General features: G+C 40.2%; 1 protein-coding gene across 1 annotated transcript in view; it reads right to left on the bottom strand.

The window, feature by feature from the left end:
- Efhc2 (EF-hand domain (C-terminal) containing 2) overlaps positions 1 to 23,959 on the bottom strand; it is a 168,508-nt gene that overhangs the window by 30,899 nt on the left and 113,650 nt on the right. The window lies entirely within an intron of this gene.

Here is a 23,959-nt window from a genome sequence, read left to right as displayed (position 1 = left end):
TAAAGTCCCTGAATGGTTCAAATACCTGTTGCTAAGTATATTCCTTTATTACACAAAGTAGTAAATGAATTGGGTTGATGGTTTCCCAGCGTACACACTTAGGAGATTCATGAATTAGGAGGGTCTTTTGGGGATGGAGAAAGCAATCGTGCACATTTCTGTAGCAAAAAGTAAAAGCTGACACACCTTGGCAACAAGAAAAAAAAGTTAAACGAGGTACATAGGGAATAGCTATCTGAGTTTTTAGAAGCTGTTAGGGTTTGTGTCTAGATGTCCCCCCAAAGCCTCATGGGGTCATACAGCTTTTTTCTATGAAGAAGGTGGCGGAATCTAGAGTGTGTGACTGATTCGTGCAATGCTGGGATTACGGGCGGGTGACTGCTGATCAGTCCTCTCACTGGATTGGCACCGCCCTAATCCCGGTAGACTGAGTACTGTACAAGGGACAGAAAGAGGCTTCTTGCTCTCTCTTCTTGCTTTTGCTGCTTCCACCGCCATGGACGGTTGCCCTCTGCCATATGCCACCTGCCTTGGAGCCTGCCAACTGTGGACTGAAGCTTCTATAAACTGTGACCTAAAGAAACCTTTTCCCCTGTAACTTTGGGGAGTTGGGTGTTTTGTCTCAGTAATAAGAAAAGTAAATAAGACAGAAGGCAAATGGCATTGAGATTATTTGGCAGAGCTAAAAATAAATAAATAATAGTAACATTAATGATGAGGATCCAAAGCCTAACAAATTGGCTGTATTTTTTTCAATATATCCTGCCTGAAAGCTATAGACAATGGACATACATCAGGAAGAACTATATCAAAATAATTAAAATATAAAATGTTATGGTAATCACATGAATAAATTTCACAAGAAAATGCACTTATTGAAAATAACTCAGTGCCCAAGAATCATGAATGAATGAGGGAAATTAAGATTTTATTTGCTTTTCTACTATAGACTAGTCCTTCAGAATAATGGCTTTTAGTTCTTTCAGATAATTCTGGAGTTTATCACAATGATTGAAGAATTCTAAATTCTTCTAGTCAGGAATTTCTTTCCTTAGAGTAGTAAAGTCCATGGTATTGTCCTATTCAAAGGAACTACATTTTACCTACATTAACTTTCTATGTTTTTCAGGGTTTTTTGTTGGGAGTTTTGGTGTTATTTTTATTGGGAAAATGAGGCCAATTCAACCAAGAGGATCCCATCATTTCAGCAGGTCAGATCAGACAGTCAATTAGTACTACTAACAAGGGGCTCACACAGTGACAGACACTGTAACAGACACACAGGTCCCTGAACTTTTCAGACTTTATACTCTATTTGGACACTCCAAGCACATGGATCAACTCACAAATCCACAAGCTGGCAGGGTCAGCAGAATCAAATCAGAGCAGTAACAACATCCATCATTTACTGAGGACTGGCCATATGCTGCCAGGTACTCCTGCCTTAGATTATCCCATGTGACCTGGAAGGTATTATTATCTTCAATTACAGATGAGAACATTGAGGCACAGAAACATTAAGTAATCCATCCTATATGACAAAAGCAAGAATGTGGCCCATGCAGTCTGGCTTCAAAGCCCATGCTCGTATTCATTACTCGGTCCCCATCTTCTGCTGGGAGAAAAGATGAAGTAACTGGATTGAGTGGGGTTCACAAAAAGCTTCTGAAGGCAGAGGAGGGATTGTTTTATTGGGGGTGGGGAGGGAGGGTACCAGGAATTGAACTCAGGGCCTCACGCTTGCCAGACAGGTGCTGCGGCACTCAGCTATATCTGCGGCCCAGGCAGTGAGTTTTGAGCGGATATTTTAATGGGCCCCTTTCCTTTTATTGTCCATGCTATGGTTTGAGTATCTGCTTTGTTTCTGAGACAGGATCTTGCTACATATCTCAGTCTAGCCTCGAACTTGCAATCTTCTTGCTTCAGCCTCCCGTGTGCTGGGATTACACGTATACCCCACCAGGCCCAACTCATGCTATGATGTTCCCTCAAGTTCATGTGTTAGAAACTTAATCTTCAAATTCATATACTGATGGTATTTGAATACAGAGCCTTTGGGAGGTAATCAGAATTAGATGAGGTCATGAGGGTGGAGCCCCCCCTTCAGTTGCCCTGGTGGCTTTAAAAAAGTAGAGGCCCAAGCTAGTATGCTTGCTCTGTCTCGCCATGCAATGCCCTCTCCCATGTTCTGATGCAACAAGAGGGACCTGAACAGATGCCAGCGTCATGCTGTTGGAATTCCCAGCATAAAAACTCATCAGCTAATTATACTGCTTTTCTTTGCCAATAAGCCTGTCACACGTACTCTCTGTTATAGCAACAGAAAATGGGCTGACATAGGTCATTACCTCTGCTTTGCAGACTATCATTAGCCAGCACGAAAAGCTGAACGGAAATAAATTTCAAAACCCTGTGTCGCCAGTCACGTCTCACAGAGGACTAACTGTCATAGGGGAGTCACTGCAAGGTAAGGTCCTGTCTGGCTCATTTACAACACTGGTCATGGAATCATCAGTCAGGACAACGCACAGAATGAAATACTACGCCACCGTTAACAGTCCTTTTTTTTTTTTTTTTTTTTTGTTTTTGTCTTTTTGAGACAGGGTCTCACTATGCAGTTCAGGCTGGCCTTCAGCTCACTTTGTAAGTCAGGCTGGTCTCGAACCCACAACAATCCTCCTGCCTCAGCCTCCCCAAGTGCTAGGATTACAGGCAAGCGCCACCACGCCCGGCTATAATAGTCCATTTATTGGTGCTTCCCGGTATGAACAATATCCCTGTAACATTGATAAAGGCAATATGACCCACGAAACCCAACATACAGGTACATACACAGGCATAGGGGGAACGAAAAAAGAAAAAGAAAAACTCCAGACGGATACATGGAAAGACATTAGTAGCATTATCTGATTGCTTAGACTTACTTTTTTAAACATGTTTTTCACTTTTAATGAACCTTTGTATTAATCAAATACAGTTTTATTGTCAGAAACAAAGACCATTGAAAAGTGGGCTTTTTTCCCCCTTTTGAAAGGAGAACACTGGGTGAGGAGGGCCAAGTGGCACACTCCCGAGGACAAAGAAAAAAAGCACGTGCACCAAGAGCTAGAAACTTTCCACACACTTTTAACTGAACTTACTATGGCACCACCAGATCATAAAAGTTTATTTTCCTTTTCATTGAATAAACTTAAAATTCTCCTAGCCTCGGTGCAGTAAAAATTTATATCTGCTGGGTTTCTGTCTGCTCGGGTTTTAAACAGCACGGTTTCCCCCATGGCTTCACATGAGGGCGCTTCCAGCGAGCCATGCCATCCCTCACACTGCCTCAGTCCCACAGGACACCGGAGACAGCCTGAGCAGCAGCGGGACGCAGGTCTCTGCAGTGGACATCTCACCCAGGAGGCCCAGGTCCTGCCAAATGAAGAATACTCCCATTGTTTTGGAATTGTAGCAAAATATACCTAACAAGAAATTTGCCATTCCTAACATTTAAGACACTGGTAATGTTGTGCAATGACCGTCTAACTCGAAACACTTTCATCACCCCAAAGAAATGCCATACCCACGAAGCACTTACTACTCTTTACTTTCCGCCCTAAACCTCTCCGGTATTCCATAAACACTAATCTGCTCTCTATCTCTGCAGATTTGCCAATGCTGTACATTCAATTTATATGGAACCACATATGGTCTTTTGTGACTGGCTTCTCTCACATAATACAATGTTTTCAAGGTTCATCCATGCTGAAGCATGTATGAGTACTTCATTCCTTTTTGTGGCTGTATAGTATTCCATCATAGGAATATTCCACATCTTATTTAGCCATGCATGCCTTGATGGAGAGTTGGGTTAGTTTTAACTATTGTGAATAGCTCTGCTACAAATAGCTGTGCACAAATTTTTATTGAACAACGACTTTCAATTCAGGAGCATATATAAACTTAGGAGTGGAATTGCTGAGCCATACAGGAACTCACTCAGGAGCCACCAAACTGTTTCCTTGCACACTCCATTTTTCCTTAGCAGCAACCACAGAGACAAAAACCTTCACCAAGCACAGCGCTATCCTCACCTAACACTTCAGAGTGAACCTAAAATATGATCTGATACCAACTTCTGATTTCACAACTTTTTGTTGTTACTGATTTTGTTGGTTGGTTGTTTTTGTTTGCTTGTTTTGGTTTTATTTTTTTGTTTAACACAGGATCTCACTATATAGTTCAGACTGACCCTGAATTCACTATGTAGTCTGGGTTGGCCTCAAACTCATGATAATCTTTCTACCTCAGCCTGCTGAGGGCTGGAATTACACGCATGTGCCACTGTTATGGAAAACACACCAAATACAGGAATAGATAGCACTGAGAAGGTTTACGAGGCAGTTTATTACATTAGTGGGCTTGACTGGGTTCTCTCCCAGAGTCAGAGCCCTGCCCAGAGGGGTATTGAGACTTTTATGGGGAGAGGAAGGGGGAGGTACAGAGGTAAATTTAGTGCATTATGACTGGAAGGTTGGGTGACATCATAGGTTGCCAAGGAAGTTTAAACCTCTCAAGTTACATTGCAAGGCCATCAGTTAAACAAGCATGGGATACACAAAGGAAGAAGTGTCCTATTATCAGGCTTATCTAGACATGTCCACATGATTTTGGCGGGCATTCTTGGCAGGGTTTATTTAAAATTTTAATTTCCCTTTCACAACTACTCCCAGCTGATTTCAGTACTTCTTCTCCATTCATTTAAGGAAAATAAAAATGTATTTTTAAAGCAGTTATTAATTAATCTTGTACTTGTTGACTGATATTAACTAATCTTCGATTCAAATAACAAGTTATCTTTGTCTTTGTCCAACACTGCACTACATTCCAGGCACTAACATTCCATACAGTACAGTACCACATTACAACAGTATTATTCAGTTAATCTTACAAGGGATGCTGCCATGATTTTCTGTTTTTGTACCTAAAAATCATAAAACTTAAGAAAACAAAAATCCAAGCTGCTCTAGATACTGAGGTAACTATGCAGAATTCCAAAACATGAAATGCTAACTACGTTACAAGACATAATTTCATTAAAATCTTCCAGTGAAGTAATGATGAGTAAAAACTCCCTTTTATAGCACTAAATCTCAGGGTATTTTCTTACATTTTGAATCCTTAAAGTTTAACCACTGTCTTTCAAATAAACTAAAAAAAATCATTTTTGACATAAATAAGGCCTCAAGGACCTAAGTCTCCGGCCCTAAGGCTTGTAAGAAAATCTGGTTGAGCCTAAACTAAACCAAGCAGCAGTTCCGACAACAATCAGATAGCACCCTTTCTCACTTCCTTCAATTTAGTTTTTATCAAATAAACTGTGTTTTCCTTCCTCTCTCCGAAAGCAAGTACACACCGCTGTTCACATCCTAAACTCCGTCAGGCGTCTCACACTTGTGGGTCTAAGCTGCCCACACGCAGAAGAAACCTCTGCTTTATTGAATCTTACACTCCAGCACGGCATAGTGTTGAACAATTATGCTGTCACTCGTCAGAGGTTGGCAGAGTGGGCTGGTACAGTATGTGTCAGAGGCAGAGAAATGGAAAGATACATCAAGTGGGGCCAAAACAAATTTTGCAGATTTTGCTGAGGACCAACGGAAGGTCATCACCATTTACACAGTTCTTCCCCCGCATTAAAGAACAAGGTCATTACATATGGCCGCTTGGGCTGCACCCTGACCACCTTTAAAGAGTACCGTACCGTATAAGTAGTTTCCTATGGAATTGTGCAACATGGAGGCCTTGCCAAAGAGGACAAGGAACTCCAGAGGGAAGCGGGAGAAGGGGACCACCGCTAAGAAAATCATCCACTCCAGCCAAGGTCACAAGCCTGTTTTCAACTGGCAGGTGGGGTGGTTCAGTAGGAAAAGTAGAGCTTTCAAATTATGCAGACCTGGATAAACTTCCAGTCCAACTATTTCACTAATACATGAGAATTCTCCTAAATTAGTTAACTTCTCTGAACCTTTTCTTATCAGTAGAATTGGGCAAGACCATTAGCATCACAGAATTAGCATCTGTCCCCATTACACAATTTTACTTGGCCATAGGAGGCAGAATGGCCCTGCCCAAATTGTCAAATCGGTGAGGGCGTGGTGGCGCACACCTGTAATCCCAGAACTTGGGAGGCTGAGGCAGGAGGATCCTTGTGAGTTTGAGACCAGCCTGGGCTACAAAGTGAGCTCAAGGCCAGCCTCAACTGCATAGTGAAACCCTGTCTGAAAAAACAGCAAAAAAAAAAAAAAAAATCAAATAGTCAAATCATGCCATTGTCCTACTTAAAACCCTCTTCAGGGATTGCCATCTTTCTCAAAGTAGAACCCAAAAGGCTCATAAGGGCCCACAAGGCCCAGTGTTACCTGCCCCTCCCCTGCTATCCCTAGAAAGGCAACCCCTATAACTGACCCATGTTTCCATCTGAACCCGCCTGCTCTACTCTCTGTTCTTTCTCAAACAAACCAAGTATGTTCCAGAGCCTTTCTACCTACTGTTCCTTCAAATAGGAATGCTCTTTCCCCAGTAAGTTACAGTTTGGTCCTTTGCCAATTTCAGAGCATCTTCTCATCTAATCAAATGTCAGCACCTGCAGAGGGCCGGGCCTAACTACCCTTGTTGAAAGTTTAACCCATCCCTCTACAATTAGAAGCCCTTCCCTGATTTCTCTTTCACAGTGCCATGCAACACACTTTAACAGTATATACAATTTTTTCATTTTGCAAATCAGTTTCATTGTTCCCCCATTGTGACTAGAATGGAAGTTCCACAGAGGGCAAGGTTACTTGTCTACTTTGGTAACCGCTGAATCTGCAGTAAATACTCCTTAGCACACAGTGAGCCCTGTAAAATAATTTGGTGAACGGATGAAAAATGAGGATTGGATTAAGTTAGCAAGATAAGAAAAGCATTTAGCAGCCGGGGATTTAGCTCAGTGGCACAAGTGCCTGCCTGGCAAGCGCAAGGTCCTGAGTTCGATTCCCGGTACCAAAAGACAAAGCATTTAATAAAGTGCCTGCAACTACAAATGCTCAATAAGAACAATTTCTTATTATTGTAATCATCTCACAATGGAGACCATTTTAAGCTGTATTAAAGTGGAAGAGTGACTGCTCTTAAGTGAGCTTATCTTGGAGGAATGGGAAATGTTTTTGATGACTCTGAAATCTTAGCATGTATCTGTAGGCTGTAAAAGGAAATTGGACTGCTTGCTGTAAATCGTCATATTCAGGAGTAAGTCTGACATGATAAAGTAACAAGCTCTAGATGGGCCGTCCATTACACAAGGCAGAGAACCCAAAAGCTTCACAAATACTCCATTTTTACAAATCAAATGAGATGTCCTCTTTCACTCTGTTACAAATCAAAATGCTATATTCATTTTGGTCATTTATAACTACCAATGGCACCCAACATCTTTGCTGTAAATTCTTCTAATTTTTGTCAAGTTCTTAAGGACAAACAAGAGCACTGAACCTTGAAATAAATCCTTTTGAAATTCAAGAATCTTCTGACAGTATAAATAACTGCTACCAAATTCATCTGTTTTGTAAACTGATTTTTACGATATTTTTTAAAAAGAAATACATCTACACTGAGAATCACTGACCCCGAGTTCTTACTCCAAATTAATGCAAGCAGCTCACTGTGTTCTCTTTATTACTGCTCTCATCTTCACTCCACATCAAGTATTACAGCTTTCCTGTTTTGACATGGAGTAGAATGTACATGGTGATTTTAATTTAATTCATTATGTGTTGGTGCATTCAACTTCAGGGCTTTTAAAATATAGCCGAATAAAAAGATATTCTTGTGCAGTTAAGAGCAATTACTGTACATTATTAACAATCAATTCTTCATAGAGATATAATTTTAGACATGCTTTAAAATAGCCATCTATAATTCTCCTATAATTTGGTACCATATGCATTTAGACAAGTTAAAAGTGTCAGTGATTTTTTTGTGTTCTTTCTAGTTTTTATATTTGTGTCAAGCTTTTTTGTAAAGCAAATAGAAGCCTGGGTGATGCTGACTACTTTGCAACGTGGGCAGAAAGAGGTAAATATCCATTTCATGTTCAAGCAGAGTTCTTCATTTTCTGCCACTTTCTTTTTAGTAACACCCACGCTGTGTTCAGAGACCACTTGTCTACGAGCAAACCTCACTTGCTGACTTTTTGTTTTCAACTGTTCCTGACTTGGTTCCAGAGAGGCCACGGGGAGAGTAGCAACAATTAGGGGGCCTTACATGGAGGGTGACTCCACATAAACGTGTGGGCACTCGCCAATCACACAACAGGCTGAACACAAGACCAGCTCTTTGCCCTTAACCAACACAGTAGTTCAAGACTTATTCATATTAAACAGTTATGAATAATATAATAATATAATATAATCTTTTTTTTTTTTGGTCTTTTTCAGACAGGGTCTCGCTATGCAGTTGAGGCTGGCCTTAAGCTCACTTTGTAGCCCAGGTTGGTCTCGAACTCTCAACGATCCTCCTGCCTCAGCCTCCCCAATTCTGGGATTACAGGCATGCACTACCACGCTCGGCAGAATCTTCATTCCTTTAAGGCACACACTTTAAAATTTATTGGCTTCATTGTAAAAGTAAGATACTTTCAGTTATAGAGAATTTGGATAATATATAAAAGATAAAAAAAAATAGAAAAGAGGCTTTAGCATGCCCGATTGGGTTCTGTGCCCAGCACCAAACCAATCAGAAAAATCATCCACTCATCTGCCACTCAAATACAACCAAATAAACCTTCTCTGGTACACTTCTCCGCATTCTGTTTTCTTCTCTCTTTTTTTGGTACCAGGACCCAACTAAGTACTAAACTCTAACTGTCAAATGATGCAGAATAAGAGAGAAATATAATAGAATAGACTTAACCCTCAGTCCTGAATACCTGGATCAGAGAGTTAATAACAGACCAGAAAGAAAGCATAATAAATAAAAAAAAAGGGCGGGGGGGGAGGGGGGAGGACTGCAATAACACTATCCAGAAGCTCCAAGAAAGTACCTATCATCCAGCCTGGTACGAGAGACATGCAGCAGAAAGATGCAGGAAGGCTTCAGAGAAGAGGGGGTAGTGAAGATGAATGGTAATTTGCCAGTGAGCAAAAGGGTATAAAGAGCCAAATCCACGAAAATGGAAAGAGGGCAAGAAGACAGTATATTGGAGGAAGTGTACAAAATATTAAGAACAGGAGCTACCATCAATGCTCAGTGTATGGGAGACAAGGACCTAACTGCTTCATTAATGGGACACATTGATCTAATGGCTTCATATGCATGAAATCATTTACTCCGGAAGACAATCCTCTCAGTAGAACTTTGATTACTGCCTCTTTTTTTGTTTTTTTTTTGGTGCCAGGAATCAAACTCAGGACCTCGCACTTGCCAGGCAGGCACTTGTGCTACGGAGCTAGATCCCCGGCCCTTACTGCCATTTCCTAGATGCGGCACTGTATGTCCAAGGATGCAAGTGAGTGGTGGAGCCAAGAAATCTGCAGGGTTCTTAAGATGACTAAAACACAGAGGAAACAAAGCCAAAAATAAATTAGCCAGAGGGTGGGACCCAATCATGAAGGGCACACACATGGGCCATGACAGGACTTCCGGCTTTTGTCAGTGAAGGGAATCTCATGAAGGGCATAAAGCAAGAGCAACAGACACAGAATCAGGACACAACGTGACCAGATAGAGCATTCAGGACGAAGTGGGCAGAGGGGTCCTCCACTGAGGGCTCCTGGGATGACTAGAGGGACCGGGCAAGAGCTCAGGGCGGAAAGGCATAACGAGGGCTGAGTAATGAAGTCTGAAACACCCATTATAGGGAAGAGGAAGAAGTATAACTGGGTCTTGATTCCGTCCTTAACTGCTTCCACCCAGAACGAACCGATCAGATGGCAAGTCCATCATCTGGGTCCTCCATTTCTTGCTCCCTGCTGGCGCTTTCTGTTCAGGACTCAGCCATGCTCATGTCTCCACAACTTAAAGCAGCTGCAAACCCAGCCCTGACTTTCTCCCAGCGCTGCGCACTAGCCTGGCAGAACCCACTTCCCTATCAGCCCTTTGGCAGCAAGGAAGGACAGCACTGCTGTTTGGCAGCTGTCTGACCCTTCCTAGGACTCCTGGACAATCAAGGAGAAGGGGAAGAAAAGAAGTTTCAAGAAGAACATAATGGGAACTCCAAGAAGAATTCCTGACACAGGTTAAGCATTCCCTAATCAGAAAACCCAAAATCCAAAATGCCCTGAAATCCTAAACATTTCACATATGAAGCCAGCATTTCAAGCCACACATGATGGTACACACCTGTAAATCCAGCTACTCCAGAGGGTCAGGCAGTAAGATCATAAACTCAAGGTCAGTTTGGACAATTCACTAAAACTTTGTCTCAAAATAAAAATTTTAAAGGGGCTAGACAGGTAGCTCAGTGGTATACCGCCCACCTAGCATATGCAAGGCCTTGGGTATAATTCCTAGGAATGGGGGGAAAAAATTATTCCTAGGAATGGGGGGTATAATTCCTAGAAATGGGGGGAAAAAAGTTTAGAACATTTTGGATTTTTAGTTTTGAGTTAGGGATGTTCAACAGGTATAGTCTATGCAAATATTCCCAAACTCGAAAAACTGTATAATCTGAACCACTTCTGGTCCCAAACACTTTGGGAAAGAGATATTCCACAAAATGGGAACTCAAGGAATTACGTGGGAAAGTGAAAGAAAGGTGATGGTGTGTCAACCTAAAGCAGGTAGAATGTGTTATGATGGTTCCACGGGACAATCAGAGAGTTTACATTTCTCGTCATGACCTGTCCTAGAATAAATATCTCGCCCCACCCCGTCATATTGTTTTGTGTTTCAGTTTTTCATGTATTGTTGCCATTACACTACTTATCTTTTACAACAACTGACTATATTTTTGTCTTTAGGTTCTAGAATTGAATTTGGAGTAACTTCAAATTGCCCTGAAATATTATAAACCCACTGGGCACATAGGCACATCCCTGTAATCCCAGTACTATGGGAGGCTGAGGCAGGAGGATCACAAGTTAAAGCCCAGCCTGGGCAATTTAGTTCACTTCCTGAGGTCTTGTCTCAAAATTTAAAAAGGCTCAGGACGTAACTCAAAGGCCCTGGATTCAATCATATTAAGAGACAGACAAACAAGCCTGTATTTACCTAATTCTCAACTATAAGCATGAAATATAATTTTACTTTCAGATAAAATGAGGAATTTAGCCCTTTTTTCCTACTGTCTCTTCCACCTATTTTAATGTTCAGTGCTGCTCCAGTGTTTTAAGATGTGCCACTTGAGTTCACTTTGATTTTTTCTCAAAGTAATGTGCTACTTTGAGAAATCTACTAAAGGAACTATATTTTCTAATTTCCTCAAGATTTAAAAACATTTCGATTGACCCATGAACAAAAAACAACTGGCCTGCAGTTTATTTACCCTCAGAGCTCTGGAGATTTAATCCAGTACCTCCTTGCATTACCTGAGGCTGAATCATTTTGGTTTGAGGTCACTGGTTCTGTTGCTGGTGGTGGTACTTTCAAGCTTTGTTTTGTGTCAGTTTTGCTTTGATGTTTTAAGAGATTTTTTTTTTCTTTTACACGTCCTTTAAAATTGTTACCAAGGTATATTTAGTGATCTCTTTTCATGTATTTTGCTTGGAACACTGACATCTTTCAATTTTCAGATTTTTGTTTTTGCCTTTCTTGTTTCATTTAGAAAAGCCCTTTTTAGGATTGGGATTTTTTAGCTCTGTGGCAGAGCATGTGCTTAGTATGTAAGAGGTCCTGGGCTTAATCTCCAGTACTTCCTAAAAAAAGACAGGGTTTTTTAAAAAAAGGCAATGTTGAAAATTGAAGAAATTTTCCTGCATCATATTTTGGCAGGGAAGTAAGAGTTTACTCATTGATGGACTTCTGCTTCTTTTCTTCGTGCTTTATGTCTTGGCATAGGAGAGCCAGTTGCCTTAGTGACAAGTTACCGAGTGAGCATAAGCTCAGGATTATATTAAGTGGTCCTAGGGAAGCACCACTGCTAAGGGGTATGGATTGTGAGCTGCTTACTTGTTCTGGGTCTTCTAGGAAGATTTCTGAGCTTGGAGACGGCAGCCTTGGGTTGAGGATTAAATCACTTATCTGAATTAGAAGTCACAGGCACAACCTAGGCAAACCACTCGACTACATTTTGACAGTGGCTGGAACGTTTTAAACTCCGCAATATCAGTAAGAAATCACTTTCAATTCAGATGATATAATGACAACTTATTCCTGGCTCCTTGTTATAAACGTTGTACGCTTGAAGTCTATGTCATGAATCCTAGTGTGTAACTACAGAACATCAGCCCTAAATAGAGTGGTTAAAAGTAACAGAAGAAATGTATATGCTGATAGATTCCTATATAAAGTGCATATTGCTCTGAACAAACAACAAATGAAATATGGTCATCTATGAAGTGTTTCACATTTCTACTTATAAAAATAACAGAAAAATGACCATATGTTAATTAAGATAAAATAAACAGGAAAGCTAGTTGTCAGTCACAACCCTAACTTCCCGCCACTTCATGGTGCAGCCATATCCTCCGCTTATGGAGGGAGTAAGCCACTCCAGCAGGTACAAGTGCACAGTCCCTCTCTGACCATAGAGTTATCGCTCATAGGGTCCAACCTGCACAGAGCTCATTTGCTGCACCAGGGACTATAGCCACAGCCACAGCTGCTTCATGCCCAGTCTGCTGCAGGGGCAAATGAAACCAAACCCATAGGAGGCAGAAGGAGTCTGTGCCTCAGGGTCGGTGAGCTTGCAGTAACCCCCAAGACATCACCCTCCCAGGATCTATTCCCTATCCCATGCAACTCTGCTGTTTCAACCTCTAAAGACGCCCAATTTCTTTCCAGGTCCCTGACAGTGAGGTCAGCCACAGGGCTTCTTCTGACCAACAGAAAGTTACAGAAATCAAAGGGTGCCCAATCTGAGCCTAGGCTTCAAGAGGTCTTGCACACTTCTCATTTACTGACTGGACTTCTGTCATCACCATGAGAATGACAGTGACCAGCTACCTCTTAGAGGAGAATGACAAGAGAGGGTAGTGCTGGCAAACCCAGGGCACCTGTGCCACAGCTAGCCGTTTGTTATCACTGACAGCTCTAAAACGTTCACCATCACTGGTGTAGGGATCAGGTTTGACCTGACAAAAGCTATCCTGAATCAAAATCATCACGATCATCCTTGAGTAATACTGGTCTGTTTTTCCTACGTAATTTCCTAGCACACAATACACAGATAAAACCATTAGCATGGATGCGGAGGTTTATGAACTAAGACTATGGCACTACACATATGCCTCAATATTAGCTTGAGATGAACCAGGTACCTTCTGGCTCAGAAGTCCCTTTGGTTCTGACCATTACACAAGTGCCTCCTCCTGACCTTGCTGCCACCAAAGACATGCGCTGTACTAAAGGCCCTAGGCAACTGCACACTGTACAATCCTTAATCTGGCCGCCACCTTCTTTGGTCTCATGACATCTTCCAGCTGATTCTCATACACTGGGGCCACGCTGTTCTGGAACGGATGGACAGGCGGAACAGAGCTGCTCCAGATGGGCCTAGCCCAGATCAACTGAGCCCCAGCCAACCAACAGATCTGTCACCTGAGTAAATGCTTTGTTAGTGTGACACTGAGATTTTGAAACCACTTACACACATTAAGATCGCAGGATCAGATGACTGACTCACTTTCCAAGATCCACCATCTTGCACTCTTCTCAGTCTAGAGGTCAGCAAGCGGCGCCTTTGTACCCCAGGTGAGGTTGGACCTCATGAAGTTGGGACCTTGGCAGAGGATGCTGCTAGCAGAACTGCTTTAACAAACCAGTATTCTGGTGGAAAGCAATCATTTTCTTCTAAAGAATACTGACAGAAGCAGCCAGCTGGAGCTCATCCCTGGATACAACAGAGGGAAGCTACTGAGACCGCCACACACCAACTAGAGGATCCTCTTTATGGGTGGCCAGAAAATGTCTTTCTTGGGTTTGGCATTAGGATCCCGTATCTCTAACCGCTGGCTTACTGTTGTGGTTTTGTTTTTTTTTTTTTTTTTTTTTTTTTTGGTTTTTCTCCGGTACTGGGAACCGAACTCACGACCTTGCGCTTGACGGGCAGGCGCTTTGCCACTGAGCTAAATCCCCAGCCCCTTACTGTTGTTTTAGGAACACCATGAGTCCTGTGAGTGTTCAGTCTCTTGCTTTGCACTGGCTGTGGCTGAGTGCTAGTAAATGCCCACAACTTTAGAAACTGAAAATACGCACTGACTGGGTCAGCCCCACTACTGGACCTACCACTTTTGCCTACTTGTGTGTTTTCTTTTACTGTCACTATCTCTATACCCGTTTTAGGTTGTAGCACTGTCTGCATCTCTGGAACACACCTTAATTTTATTTGTCAAATAAGGCAAAGTTGAAATAAATATAAAAATAAATGAAATACTAAAAAGAGAAAATAAAGGGAAAACTACAAAGAAACTTTTAAAAACCCTATCCCAACTGTTCCCATTCCACAAAACAGCCTTCTAGAAAAGGCAAAATCAAAAAAAACCAAGAACAAAAGTCTTAAAAGTTGGTGGCACAAGCTACTTTGCCACTGAAGGGCACACACATGCTTTCTACACCCAGAGTGTAACTTCCACGTGGCCTGTGGAGAGCGGACGTTATGTCATGGATATTTTGTGCTATGGTATATAATACATGTTAATTCATCTAACGCCTGCATAGTAACCTTCTGAATTCTCCTCGTTTCACAGATGAAGAACTGAGGCATTACACAGGCAGAATGAACTGTCAACTGTAGGTAGTTTGAAGAAAATCTTAACATATGATAAAATTGCTAGCTGACCTGGTGAAAGTTCCAAGTCTGCATCTTAATATATGACCCTAGATAACTTCCGCAGCCTCTCTGCTCTTCAGTTTCCTAACCTGCAAAGTGGATTACGATGGTGCCTCCCTTGTAGGACTGTTGCGAGGAGTAAATAAGCTAATATAAAGAGTCATCTGCAAGGTCTGTCACAAAGTAGACAGCACTGAAGTGTTAAGGAAGAATATAATTATTACTAAGTGGCAGAACTGACTGCCCTTCAAGAAAGGCCACAGTAAGTCTAGGAACCGCCTATTCATCAGGTCCTAACTATTACGTGAGCGAAAACTAGATCAAAACAAAGGGTACCACCTTAGATCATTCACAGTTCAACTAATATGTATGTGGGAATATAAAACATGCTGAAAGGCATTAAACATAAGTGCAATGAGTTCCAAGTGTCAGGGACTGCTGTGAGCTGGGGCAGTCGGGACAAAACTAGACAGCAAAGGCGAAACCCCTCTAAAATGGTGTGGGAAGACTGACCCAGATTGGGCAGCCCAAACCAGCAGTGCAAGAGCACGAGTCTCCCAAGGTCAGCTCAGACATCTCTGGGCCTCTCTCACGGGCCACAGGACCTGTCACAGCAGGTGTCCATCACATGTTTAATGAATGAATGATAAACTAACATAGTTTAATGCTGTACTATGAGGTGCACCTTCCATACCCAGTACCTTAGGTTACAAAATTCACTTGAATGAAAAGCAGTTGGGGGCTGGGGATTTAGCTCAGCGGCAAAAGCGCCTGCCTGGCAAGCGCAAGGTCATGAGTTCGGTTCCCGGTACCGGAGAAAAACCACAAAAAAAAAAAAAAAAAAAAAAAGCAGTTGGGCAGGGTTGGCCCTGAGGGTGGTGCAGATGTCATTATTCTCCTGCCCTGATGTGTCCTCCTACTTTATATCTCACTTTGTACATCATAATTCTCCCTCTGAAGAACTACAAATTAGCATTTACTTACTGTTCTCATGTTTTAAACAGAGTATGGATTCTAATTAAAGAAGAAAGCATGCATAGCATGAACAAGGTCATTTGTTAGTAACTATGGGCCCACATAACTGCCTTGCTTTTACTCACAGAAACTTCATTTAGAAAACAGATCATTAGCTCATTATATTTAGGATGAAATAGTAGTTTCACTCTTAATCATTTACCTACTCGCACAAGAATATAATCATGGAAAAAGAAATAAATACACACACACACATATATAATCTTCACAAAAAGAACTGGTCCTTTTTCCACTCTTTGGAAACATAAGAAGTACTCTATCTATTTTGGCACAACATTATATAGTTTGTTTATTCTGAAATGCCAAGAATTTTTTCTAGCAATAAAACCAAAGGTTATAAGAATGGATCCTTCAAAAATAGAAAGAGAAAGGCCTGAGAGTGATTAAGAGTTTTAAGCAGTGGGGTGGATTTTAACTAGGACTATATGATCACAACCAAATCTACTTCAGCATAAGTGTTAATAATAATGCGACATTCCCTAATAATAATGTGTCTAGTCAGTATATTCCCCAATGTAAGTTAAGAGAGACTTACGGTATAGGAGAGAAATTATGTGTGCAAAAAAGGTAGGCTAGGCAGCAATTAAAACTCAAACTCCTGGCTGAGCTTGCAAAAAAAAAAAGAGAGAAATTTCCCCAGGTATAAAGGCAAAAAAGGATCTGACAGCCAGAGGGGAAGGCATGCAAGCTAGTAGGTAGCAGCTGAGGGGAAGTAAGGATCAAACGTAGGAAAGAGCTTATCATTATTGTGTGTATGTGTGTGCGCGCGCACACGCGCGCGTGCTGTGTTGTATTTTTTTCAGCAGTTAGGATTGAACTCAGTGGTTTACTACCACTGAGCTACATCCATGCTCACTCAGGCATGAGACAAGGCCTCTAGAACTGGAGAGTAGGAATTTGAAACTGCTACGCATAAAATCTGTGCAGAAAGCTAGAATTATAACAGGCTGCAACTGAAGTGAAAGAAAGATCAGTAAATGACTTGTTGGTCAAGAGAAATGACAGAGAGACTGAGTCAGTTGAGTCTCCAGGTATGAAAAAACCTTATCTAACAGAACTGAAAGCCAACATTTTGCCTAGTAAGAACTTGGAATACAAATTTATTTTACATACTAAGTAAAGCTCAAAAGCAACAAATTAACATCAAAATTAAGATGAAATATGACCAGTTTGTAAGTCACCTAAAGAGCCAAACGCAAAGCAACGCCAAAAGTTCTATTTCTGGATACAAAAACTACAGGGAAAAGCTTGAGACAATACACATGGTATTTGTACAGTATCTGTATAGTCTCAACATATCTCTACCAAGGTACTTACTAACCACAAAATGAAAGAGAGTAGCTTCATAGTGGAGAATCCGGGGAAATACCAATGATCAAGGTCAAGATTGCCAGTAACAAGACGTACAAACATCACTAAATCAGTAAACATCACTAAGTAGGAGACACTAAAAGGATCAAACATCATTTCTATGGTATTTTGCCAAAAATACATAATCTCAGTCTAACCATGGAAAAACACCAGACAAATCTAAAGCAAGGGACATGCTACAACATAAACGATTACTACGCTTCAGTTGTATGAAGGCCACAACAGACAAGGAAAGGCTGCCGAATGATGGCTGTGACAGCGAAAGACTAAAAAGTGATGACAAAATTCAGTGTGGCACCCTGGATGAGAGATCCTGAAGGGACCTTAGAGGAAAAATGAGTGAAGTTCAAGTAAGACTTTTAGCTCACAGTATTGTCCCAAAGTTGTTTTCTAAATTATGCCATGATAAGATGTTAGCATTACGAAAAGCTGGAGGGGGAACTCTCTATTTTTGAAACTGCTCTGTAGAGCTACAATTAGTTCAAAATAAAAGATTTAAAAAAAAAAAAACCACACCAAAGGGCTAACCTAAGCAACAAACTCTACAGTAAGAGAAGAAAGTACAGTTTAAGATGAACCCACAAAACACAAAAGGATTGATGTTCACATTCATCCACTAGTGAACATCAACACGTTTAATGGAAGGGCTAGTAATACCCCTTAAATTTGAGACAACTGAACAAAAGCAAGGAATGCATCATGGCATCATTATGTTTAAAATTACTCAAGTTAGGCAAAACATGCAGAAGCCGTAAGAAATGCATGAGACTGTCATGAAGAAACCGGTATCTCCACTGAACAGCTAGAATGAACAGCAACTGAATCAATGGGCTGAACGATGTAAGGAAAATTGAAAGAATGCAGCACAGAACGAAAACACATGAAAATCAATAAAAACAATGGCAGAGATGACAAGAGACAGTGCACGAAGGTTCAAAGGTTGAGAAGTAAAATTGAGAAAACAGACAAGAGAAGCAATTCGCAGAAATATATGGCTCAAAACTATTTTCAAACTCAAGAATTACAAACAACCCCAAGATACTTTGTAATGAAATTGCAGAAAGTCAAATAGGGAAAGGCGACCAAAGGGGGAAAAAGGCATCAACTACAAAGGAACAATTATATTAATAAGAGACTTACCAACAATTGACAATGGAGGGCAGAACAGAACAATATCTTCAAAAGGTCAAAGGAAAATAATTGCAAATCCAGAATTATTTACCCACTTAAACTTCAAAAGAGGGGAGAAAAAATCCATTTCCAAAAGCCAGAGTTGATTCCCAAAATTAAAAAGCAAGTCTCAATAAACATCAAAGATTCAGTATCATGCAAGCCATGTTTTTCAGCAAAAGTAATAAAAAGAGAAATCAAGAACTCAAAGTTAGCCTCAGAAATATTTAGATATTTAAAAACAGACTTTCATATAATTTGACAAAATTGTTTTAAAACTTCTTTATTATAATAATACCAGAAAGTATTTATACATGAAGGAAAATGGGAAATTAAAAATGGTATAGTTGGGGCTGGGGATTTAGCTCAGCGCGGCACAGCACCTGCCCAGCAAGCGCAAGGTCACGAGTTCGATTCCCAGAACTGGAAAAAAAAATAAAAATAAAAAATAACAAAAGAAATAAAAATGGTATAGTTGGCCAGGCATGGTGGCACACGGCTGAAATCTCAACACTTGGGAAGCTGAGGCAGGAGGATTGCTGTGAGCTCAAGGCCAGCCTGGGCTACAGGGATACATAAACTAGTTCAAGGTCACTCTGCACCACATACCTGTCTCAAAAACTAAAACAAACAAATAGAAAAAGTCAGTTGGCCAGGTATTGTTATCCCAGCACTCAGGAGGCTGAGGCAGGAGGACTGAGGTGAGTTTGAGAAGAGCTTGGACTACACAGTGAGTTCAAGGCCAGCCTTAACAACATAGCAGACCCTGCCTCTAAAAAACAAAACACAAAACAAAACAAAACAGAAGGCAGAGTAAAACCACCATCAAAAACAGAAGTAGATGTCTGGGAATTGAGAGGGAGCTGACAGGAAAACCAGAAACTACAATCTGGAGAAACCAAACACAATACAGAGAAAAGAATGAAGCCTTTCTGGAAAAGTAACTGGCTCCTAGAAGGGGAACTAGTTTGACTAAGACAAGGTAAGCCCAGAGAGAGTCAGCAGCTTCAGGGAAAAACAACAGACTGCGCTGGCAGCACTAGCTCCAAGAAAAGCCCACAATTATTGTAAATTGAAAAGACAGTGTATGGTTTTCCTCTGAAAAGTGACTTCTTCCACACGGCAAGCTAGAACTAGAGAAAAAATCCAGCACAGCGCCCACCACATTTGAGTGTTTCATCGGGATCTTTTTCAAAAAGGGGTTAAATGGTGAACTGTTTAAGACTGAGCTACAGAACAACTGCACTTCAGGGTTTCCGGGGTTACGCTACCACAGTGACTAGGTGGGAGATGGGCACAGAGACAGTCACAGGGAGGACATAGGCTAGACAAAGACCTCTTGAACAGTTTAAGCTCAGGCTAGAAAGGACAAGGAGGTACTGCCCTCAGGGTTAAGAAGCCAGGCTGATCAGGGGTGGCTTTTGGAGAGGACTGGGTCTGAAAGTGCCAGCATTAAGTTCAGTGGTCTGTGGGACTCCACCCTCCACCCAGCTGCCTATACCCAATGAATAGCTCAGTGGTCTGTTTATTTTCCCCAACTGTCAGGAGGGAAGATACCTCACAAACCCACAGTCCATAAAGTTAGGTGGAAAAACCCATGACATGGGACACACAAAAGGATATGGGAACTAGGAGGTTCTGGAACTAATGTAATCCTTGGGCAGACACCATTGACAGACCACACACACCATGAGAGAGGGCAGGATTCAGCATTCACACACAAATATGTGAGTGTTGAAACAAAATAGGTCTTAGGAGTGACTCATTATACCTACCCTATATTTGGTAGATTGCAAGACCCTGGAAATAAACCACTATAGACCCTAGAAATAAATCACTCATTGAAAAATTAGAAGGAAATTTTTTTTTTTACTTATTTCTCTCCCTTTTCTTGAGGTTTTGGGCTTATTTCTTTACTTTTCTCTTTTTTCCCATTTTATTGGCTTGTATTTTGCCCTCTTTCATTCTTTTGGTTATTTATTCATTTCTGTTACTTTAATTCTTTCTTGTCTTGTTTTTGTTTTTTGGGATAGGTCTTACTATGTAGTTCAGTCTATCCTTGAACTCACTATGTAGCCCAGGCTGACCTCAAACTCATGGTGATCCTCCTACCTCAGCCTTCCTAGTGCTGGGATTCTAGGTGTGTGCAACCACACTTGGCATATGCTTTAATTCTATTAATTTTCTTTTACCCCTTAATAGGACCCTTTATGTCACTTTTCTCTCTTCTCATCTTCCTTTTTTTATTTTTCAAATTTTATTTCACTTTCCCCTTCAGCACTCCCTCCATCTTTACAAATATTACTTTTAAATTTTTTTATCTTTAAATATTTAGCTGACTATGCTATTATTATTGAATTCTTTTCCAGTGCTAATGATGGTATAGTAGTTATACTTAGTAGATAGTTACATACATGGTTTGTGTTTATAATTACAGATCTATCTCATTTCTACTGTCCAGGGTGGTACAATGATAGTTTTTACTGGTATTTAAGGTATATCAATGAACTTTCTCTTGGACTCTATTACTGTTGCTGACTTTGTTGCTACTGCCAGAATGACATAGTTGCTGCTATTAATTGGTCTTTACTATACGCCAGTATCTGGTTCAACTTCAGGTCATTAATAATTCTCCAGTTCATTTCCAAAGAACTGGGTGTGGGACCATGCACCCTCCCTTCCCAAATTAACAGAGGGGACTGAATCTTCAGACAAAAGCAAAGGCCTACAATTAGTTAGCCAAATCCATAATACATCACTGGAAAGCAGATGATAACCAAAGAGATCTCCATGCAAGCAACAAAGTCCTTCCACTACTATCAATCTGAAACTCTTAGCGCCAAAAAAAAAAAAAAAAAAAAAACGGATCAGTGATTAATAAGATATTCAACAAGCTCAAAGATGCTCTAACTAAACAGATAATGGACTTAATAAAACAATCAGTGAGGTTACAAAAGGAACATGAAAAGCAAATAAAGACTCAAAAAAACAGAAATGAAGAAATCACTTAGAAAGGTGAACCCATTAGAATTACAACAGACTTCTCAACACAAACCTTAAAGGCCAGGAGAGCTTAAAGGGAATAGTTTCAACGCTTAAAGGAAAAAAACTTCCAACCCAGACTACTATATCAAGCGAAACTATCTTTTGAAACTGATGGAGAAGTAAGGTCTGTCCATGACAAAGGGCAACTTAAGAAATTCATGACCACCAAACTACCACTCAAAAAAATTCTTAAGGATATCCTAGAAAGAGACAGTGAAGTCAAAGAGTCTAATGGAATAAAAATATTAGTAGTTAAGCAAAAGGGGTAGGGGGCAATCAACAACAGGAAAATAATGCAATGACAGGAAAAAGTAAGTAGCTTTCAGGAATAATTTTAAATCTGAATGGTCTTCACTCCACAATCAAAAGACAGAGACTGGCAGATTGGATTAAAAAAACAAAAAACAAACAAACAAAAAAACCCATCAATACTCTGTATACGAGAATAATAAACACACTAAACCTAAAGTAGCACTTAGAAGGCAAATTAAAGCCTTAAGTGTAAAATCAGTGAAACATATGTTCAATTCTAGAAGTTAGAAAATAAACACAGAGCAAGTATAAAGAAGGACATAACAAAACAAGAGTAAGAATCAATAAAATGGAAAATTAAGTTTAAAAAGAGTTAAATACAAGCTAAAAGGCCAGGAGTGATGGTGCATACCTGCAATCCCACCACTCAGGAGACTGAGGCAGGAGGATCCTTGCGAGTTCAAGAAGAGGCTGGGCTACAAAGTGAGTTCAAGGCTAACCCAAACTGCACAGTAAAACCCATTCAAAAGATAAAATATTAATAATAATAATAAATACAACTTAAACATTTCATGAATAATAAAACAGTGCAAAAAGAAAAGAGAGAAATCAACAATAATAAGGCTAAAAAGGTGATACAATATTTAAATTAGATGATATGAAAGTTTACTTTCAAAACCAACTCATGAAGAAATAAATATCTGAAGAGCAACACACCTAGAGAAAGTGAATCATTAGTTAATTTGCCCATAGAAACCAACATCATATGGTTTCACAGGCAAATTACACAAATCTTCAGAGAACTAACAACACTTATCTTTGACAAACCGCTCTAAGAAACTGAGTGAATGTTCTGAAACATATTTTATAAGATTATGATACAACACTGATATTTGAGGTGGACAAACATGGTATGAGACAGAAAAAGTACAAGCTTCTCTACTTTGCGAACAAAGATGTGAAAATTCTAAATAAAATATAAGTCTGCCAGAAAACTATGACAAGCTTAGTACTTCACAATGAAATATTAAAAATATTTAAAGTCAAGAAAAGATAAGAATACCTGTGATTACTATTTATCTTCCATGTTGCCTTTAGTAGGTGGTAGCAAATGTAAGAAAACCAGAGAAGATATCACGCCACGCTTGTTGGCAAACACCTGCAACCCCAGCACATGGGAGGCTGAGGCAGGACGATTGCCTTGAGTTTGAGGCCAGCCTAGACTACATAAGCAAGTTCAAGGCCAACCTGGACTACAAGAGACACTGTCTCAAAAAACAAAAAATGGAAAATGGGGGGGGGGGGGATATCAGGGATCTTAATATAGATTAAGAAGGATGAAGCAAATCTGTTTACTTACAGTTTATGTAATGGTGTACAAAAGAAAATCTAAAGATTTTGAGAACTCAAAACAGAACATGTGGTCAATATAAAAGAAATAGTAGAAAAAAAACAATAACATTCAGACACACCAGCAGCGATCAATTAGGAAATGTAATTTTTAAGCAAAAAGACACTGTTTACAATAGCACAAAACTATAAGGTATTATAAAACAAGATATACTATATTCATAGATGTGAAGTTTCTTATTACATAGTGACAAAAATGGGCAGGGGATATAGCTCAGTGGCATAAGTGCTTGCCTGGCAAGGCTGAAGTCATGAGTTCAATTCTCAGTACAAAAAAAAAAAAAAAAAAAGAAAACAGCATAGTGACAGAATTTCTGACCCAAAATTAATCTATAAAGCCAACATACTTCCACTCATAATTTGGCAATCTTTATATAAAGAACTAGACGAAGTGGACATAAAATTGATAACAAAACATAAAAATATAAGTAGGGTATATTTAAAGAAGAAAAATAAGAATTTAACCTGCTATACAGCACCACAACTCATGAAGGTATAATAACAAATTAATATAGGTACCAACACTAGCCTAAGAACAAACAGTAGACCAATTCAGCAGGAAGATGTGGCCTTCTTTCCTAAGACCAGTTTTGATTTTTTAATTTTTAAATTTATTTTTAGATTTATGGATAGCACAATCTACTTGCTGGTGTACAGTTCTGTAACTGTGATGCAAAATCCATCTAAATTCACAAAATTCCCCACCTCAACTGGCTCAATTCATGT

Source organism: Chinchilla lanigera, unplaced genomic scaffold, assembly GCF_000276665.1.
Source record: "Chinchilla lanigera isolate Chin_1 unplaced genomic scaffold, ChiLan1.0 scaffold00115, whole genome shotgun sequence".
NCBI classification, from domain to species: Eukaryota; Metazoa; Chordata; class Mammalia; order Rodentia; family Chinchillidae; genus Chinchilla; species Chinchilla lanigera.
Note: the sequence above shows the minus strand (reverse complement) of the source record. Positions and strands in the feature narration are given on the sequence as shown.